The following is a 6598-nucleotide window of genomic DNA, read 5'->3' as shown; positions in this document are numbered from 1 at the left end:
CTTTCGCATTTTTTCCAGTGGATGGAGATTTTCTCGTTGCAACACAATCCTGAAAAGTGTGACGTACATTTGGGTTTCTGCTCATTTTTGGAAAAATAGCTTAAACTCAGTCAGATTGCCACAATTTTTTTGAATTTGATTCAAGTCTGGGAGATGATGGACCTTTCTTACATGTGAATATACTTAAACTGTCTCATTGTAGGTCTGACTGCATGACTAAGATTATTGTCTTGGTTATTGAACCTAAAACCTGGTCTCAGGTCTTTTGCAGCCTCCAGCTCATTCTGGGGGATTCCACTGTAATCTGAGGCAGATTACTGTAATCTGAGGCAAGAAGGGACGTTTAGGGCTTCCGCTGACTCTGGGTCAGCCTGGAGGTCTCCTCATAGGGGGCCACGCCTAAAAATACATCCAAACAGAGAGACCCTTTTTTTGGGGGGGGGATCAAAGTCTTTGGATCAAAGTTTTTTGGAGCTTTTTATCATTTTTACATAAACCACAAAAAACACTGACGAAGACTCACACAACAGAAATCCCTCAATTGTGCTCCGTTTCAGATATTTATTCAATAAAAATCACATCCCCCTTGATTAAAATATGTATGAAGTATGACGCAATCCACATTCCTTAGAAGAAACTCTTAAATATTTGTTAATTTAAAAAAAATAATAATTTATACATTTTATTATTATCCAACAAATTAAAATAGTATTGACATGTCTATTATTTCAGGAACTTTATCTTCAAGTGAACCACATTATAGAAATTAAATTGACGTTTGAAAGCCTTTATTTCTGCTAATGATGATGATTTCTTGCTTACAGCTCATAAAAAAAACATAACACATAATATTGCTTCAGATAAATAAAATACATTTTCAATACAGAAATACAGGCCTAATAAATCTAATATCTGTTTTTAGAGGTTGTTTGTTTCAAATGATACTTTTAGTCTGACAAACACAACTCATTTATTTAATATATTTATTTATTTATTTGATAGGGACAAGTGTGGCAATTATTATTAAACATGGCTAATTTACATTGCTTGTCTCTAGAAGTTCCTTTGATTAAACAATTATTAAAATCTGAACGTATATTCTAATTTATTCAATATGTCCATGTATTCAGTGTTGTTAGGCTGCAGTGTACAGCGAGTATTTCATGCAGTGCCTACACTGTACACAAACACACTATGTTCTGTTTTCAGCTGCCACGCTGTCACAAACTCTGGAGGATGTCAAAATCGTCCGCTGCTCACCCAACGTAAACCCACTGGGATTGCGCGGTAAAAGCTGTTTGTTCGCTCTGCCTTGTTCCTGAACGGTTCCGCCTCTGTCGTCGGCCGTACTGTAAAATGTTGGCCAAAATAAAACCTGAGGTTACAATTTCTAGAGTCAAATCATCCCAGTTTGACTGGAGCGGAGGTCCAAAACGTTGCTTAACCTTTAAAAACCGCCCCGTGTTGTCTGCATGGTGAAGCAAAGAATTGAATTTCCTCCGCGATAAATTCAGGTCATTCAGATGACAAATGACCCAGCTTCCCCGCCTCACATCCTCTGAGATAAACCAACCTTTTCTCACCCTTTCCTGCTCCCTGAGTTTACTCAGGAATCTCTGTGACCAAAGTCAAACAAACAAGTCAACCGCCCCTCTTACGTGCTGTTTGATTTTCTAGGTAATTGATACATAATAGGCTCCATTGAAGCCGCACTGCTTGTGTTCCTCAGCTTACCTGCACGGGCCCCTGAAGGAGTGGAGCAGAGGAGAGGGGGGCCCCTGTTCGGCTGGAGCCGAAGGAGCTCGACTTGCTCGAGAGAGAGAGAGAGAGAGAGAGAGAGAGAGAGAGAGAGAGAGAGAGAGAGAGAGAGAGAGAGCGGCCGGGCAAGAGTAGAGGAGCTGTTGAGGAAACGATCCGGCTCTGAAAAAGCTTTTCACTGGGAATACTGGGTTACACTGTGAGAACGCTCCACGTCTGGACTTCTTCTTCTTCTTTTTTTTTTTTTTCCAATGTGTCTCTGGGGAGCTTATGAACGCTTCACCTGTGCAGATGACCACTTGTTCACTCACAAGTGTTGCTACCTGTGATGGGACATGATGGGCAGGTGGAACCACGCTGCAACTTTAAACCATAAAACCCGATTCCCCCATTTCAAAGTCACACAAAGCCAAGCATTCACCTGAGCTTCACATCTACATTTACAGTCGGTGGAAAAGCAGACACTCCTTAAACACTGCTGTATGCCTGCCCTGAAGGGAAGCATGTCACTCCGTGGCATAATTACACACTGGAAGGATTGTTGATACCCGCCTGCAAGCTGCAAAAACAAACATTTCCATTGTAAAACGGCTCAGAAGAGCGCAGCCAGGTGAAAACTAACAAGAGCAAAGGCAACTTTAGGACAACAGAGTGTGTGCGGTAAAGCCAAGGAACATTAACAGTGAAAGCTGCAGGTGTTCAGAGACGTACGACTGAAAACTCAAATCAAACAAATCAAGCCATAAATGTCGTTTTAGCTCTTTTTGCCTGAATAAACTGTTTTCTGTGCCGAGTCCGAAGATGAGTCGGCTTCTGGCATCAGACTCCCTGACAGATGTCTGCATGCAGACACCGACATCTACTGCATGTCAGATACCAGCTGAATTAATATCGGCATGACACACAGGGTCATGTGCAAAAGATTTGGCTTTAACAAACGTGAATATCAGAATTTGTTTGTTGATTTATTATCAGGATTTTCTTTTCCAACTATCCCCCAACAATCGTTTAAGAACCCTTACTTTTTCTGCTGACTTTATATCTCAAAGTCTCACTAGAAATAACCCAAACGTTCTTTTGATCCTGGGCTTACATGTCATGTTTTATGGTTGTGAAAGAGACAAAAATGATGGAGTTTAATGAACCAACTGAAACAAACAGGCCGACAGGAAATGCAGAACATTGAGAGGACGAGTCGGAGAATGAAAGAACTCAAGCTGGAGGTAGAAATCTCGTGGAGAGTGGGAAAACAAACAGGTGAGGGGAACTAACTAACACGAAGAACAGCTGTAGAGGAGCATGAGCGGCAAAGGGAGACTGGATAGAAATGAAAAATGTGCTTGTGAAAAGTTCAAACATTACAATGGAAAGAACTGAAGCTGATTGAACCAAACCACAACAAAGTGACCAGATTTAGTGTTGTGTTTACTTCGAAAACATTGCACGTTGTTAAGGTCATGTTGTCCTGATGTGAGGTGATTTATTATTGGAAAAATAGAAATAAATCAAACACTTCCTAAATTTCACATCCAGGCCAACACAGGCATCCTCCAGCTTTCCGTCCAGCACGTCTTCCTGTGCACACCAGGAAGGAAACCCTCCTACCCCCCCCACCCCCCCCTGAAACATTTCCTGGACGTCCAACATCACCTTGAAGGAGGGGCGGCAGTGGAAGTCCGCTCTTCCTGACAGCCCGATTCCCCGTTTATGTTTTAGTCTGGGTATGTGTTACTTCATGTCTCCCACCCCCAGCTGAAGAACTGTATTTGGGACTCTTTTTTTTAACGAAGCTCATATGCTGAGAATGTCTTTGATGTCGCATTGCCAGGAAGACTTACAGGCCCTGCTCCCTCACTTCAAAGCTTCAGTTTGGGTTTGGATCTGCCAGGAAGTTAATTTGGTGACAGGTGACACATCACAGAGCGAAGTGAGGCCTTGATGATGGTGGAGTCATCAGTCTGCTGACGTGTCTGATTCCAATTTAGGATGGAAATTCGAGGCCAATGAGTGAAACATAAAAGGTGGAGGAAAAAAGATTTGCAACCGTGAGCGTTCTTTGAAGAAATCAAGTAAAACAGCAAGAGATTATCAAGATGCAGAGAGTCTAATGTGTCTTAAAAATCACAGATAGGTTCCCCCCCCCCAACCCCCTGCACTAATTTCCACCAGAGAAAGTCTTCTGTTTCATGAACGACCGCCTGAGGAACGGAGCACCGTGAGCCCGTTCTATTAGTGTTCAGCCTTTTCACTTCAAAACAAAGACTTTAATGTTTCCATTTATGTAATAAATGTCAGATGATGTTCCAAAGTATTGGCTATCATTTGAAATCCATTACACTGGATCTGCGGAGTCACAGAACAGTAACTTCCCAGCCTTTACTCTGAGCCGTATCCTTTGAATTTTGTTTTATCATGTTGCTTCCCATCAAACACTTGTTACATTCTTATATTGTTACTAACATTAAATTAATATAGGACCCGTGTAAACTGCACAGACAAGAAGTGAAAACTTTGTATCTATATTTTGCATGTTTATCTGGTAACTTGAGCATTTCAGTGAGTTGCATTTGTTTTTCATTTACTTTTCACTTGCCAACTAGAAATGATTCTAGATGGCGAGTGAAATGATAATACGGACATTTAATGGACTTTCTTTTGTCACGTCAATAATAAAGACGGATATCAAGGATGGATGGATAAAAATGATGAAGATAACAGTGATTTCTTATTTTAGAAGGCTCTTAATGCCTGTATAATCCTGCTATTCCTGTAATATGTCCGTCTGTTGCGCGTTTAATCGTTTTGTTGACACGATTAACCCAGTAATCCGATGATTACTTTCAGCAAAGAAACATCTGAAAACTTGATCCTGCCTTCCCTTTGAGTCGCTGCCAGTCTTGAAACCATGAAACCATAAATTCAAAGAGAAGCTCGTCTTACTGTTTATAGTCCTTTCATTTGAGTCGTAAATCAAGGCGGTGACGTTAGTCCCCAAAAATGCCTCATCTTGAATCCTAATGTCCCCTCACTACGTGTAGACTGTCATGTCTGCTCAAAGGAGCGGACTGCTATGGCGGGGGACGTCAGTGTGTGAACGCGGTCCGAGGCACCTGTGTGTGTGTGTGTGTGTGTGTACATGGTTGGATGTACCTTTAGTTCAACAACTCCACCCAGCCTGCGTTGGAAAGACAAAATGACATCAGCCCTTCGCTTTCACACGTCAAAGTAGAGACGGAGACACGCATCACGCCGCTTGTGTTCTTCAGCGTGTCAGCAGGGCCTTTGTGTGTGTTTATTTTTTTATGAGTATGCTGCTGGAATCCATCAGTCACCACTTTCTAAAGCACGTAACTATTTGAGTAGTCTGTATAATTTGGTTTTCTTCTCTAAACAGAGCCCGTCCCCTCTAAAAAAAAATCTTCCCTGCCCTCTGTGTCTGAGGCTTATTAAAACACACTTCAATTACGGTCCCGTCTCAAGGTAATCACGTTTTATGACAAAACCACTGTCATTATGTTCGTCTGGCCGCCTGCTGATCCTACGAAGAGAGACGCTTCTGTAGGTTTCACTTAAGATGTGTGTTGATTTGTGCTCTGAAGCACTCGGGCATGCACAAGTAACTTGTTTAAACGTCTCCGTGAGACAGAAAGGGGACTCTGAAGAAGACCTGCTTTGATCACCGCAGCGACGGCAGAGCGCTGAAATAATGAAATTGTAATAACAGAGCACCTTGACTGATGCAGAAACGTGTTCATTCAGGCATGAAGATTGAAAGACATTCTTGAAGGGGGGAAAAAAGGTCCTTACAAGAAAAAAAAACGAAAACAAAGAGGCGAATAAATTAGAAAATTAGGATCACAAACTTTAATGCCTGTGTTTTCCCTAACAGTTTCTGTGAGTAATACTTCTGCACAGTGGAAAGTATTTTAATTCATACACTGAGTTTTGACAACCCAAAACAAAACAAAAAAATCTAAAAAGCGTGGCCACAAATCTTGTGAAGGAGACGATAAACACGTGGAAGAAGAAGGAGCAGTAACACACAGCATGGCGAGAAACACTGAATAAACGGTCTTTATGGTAAAACAGGGAGGTGGCGGCAGTGTGCTGTGGGTAGGCTTTTCCTTAGCAGGAGAGGGAAGCTGGTAACAGTGGAAAGATGGAGCTAAATACAAGGTAACGGTTACCATTCCATACCATATTCATGTGTGAGAAAGGCCCAGTCAACGATTCATTAATCTTCACAAATGCTTCACATCCAAACTGGAGAGATTCAGCTATTTTTGCAAGAAAAAGTCAGGTAGAAATTTCAGCCTCTAGGTTTCTAAAGCTACTATAGAGGCATGCAATTAACATACAATGAAGTGTCCAATATGGAAAAGTGAAAGTTACTTTCGCAAGGTGCTGTAACTTAAGCCATAAGCATTGTTTCGCCTTCCAACAACTTTAAATCTGTTGAACACATTGTATCCTGTTTGTTTAATCAGGAAGGTGAGGATTCTGAGGAAATCCCCCAGAACAGATTTGCTGATGACCTTTGACATCCACCATGTGATGCAGAAGTGACCATTTTTTGTCTTTCTCTGTTAAGACTGTAGGTGTAACCCAAGCAAGAATGTGACACTCCCTCCAACATGCATGCAGACCTGTAAAAGAGAGCGTTTGCATCGATGCAGAAGTCATTACTCACGCACATAGGCGGACATGCAAGAATTGCATTTAGTCTTTGGAATGATCCGGGTCATATTTAATCTTGGCTCTGGGTCCGGGTGGAGAGCCTTGTGGGGTCGTTCTGGTCCTGCGAGTCCGCCTCCTATAGCAGGACCAGATGTTTCAGTTT

Source organism: Poecilia mexicana, unplaced genomic scaffold (genome assembly GCF_051168715.1).
Source record: "Poecilia mexicana isolate PSO_F unplaced genomic scaffold, ASM5116871v1 scaffold_15, whole genome shotgun sequence".
Taxonomy (NCBI): domain Eukaryota; kingdom Metazoa; phylum Chordata; class Actinopteri; order Cyprinodontiformes; family Poeciliidae; genus Poecilia; species Poecilia mexicana.
Note: the sequence above shows the minus strand (reverse complement) of the source record.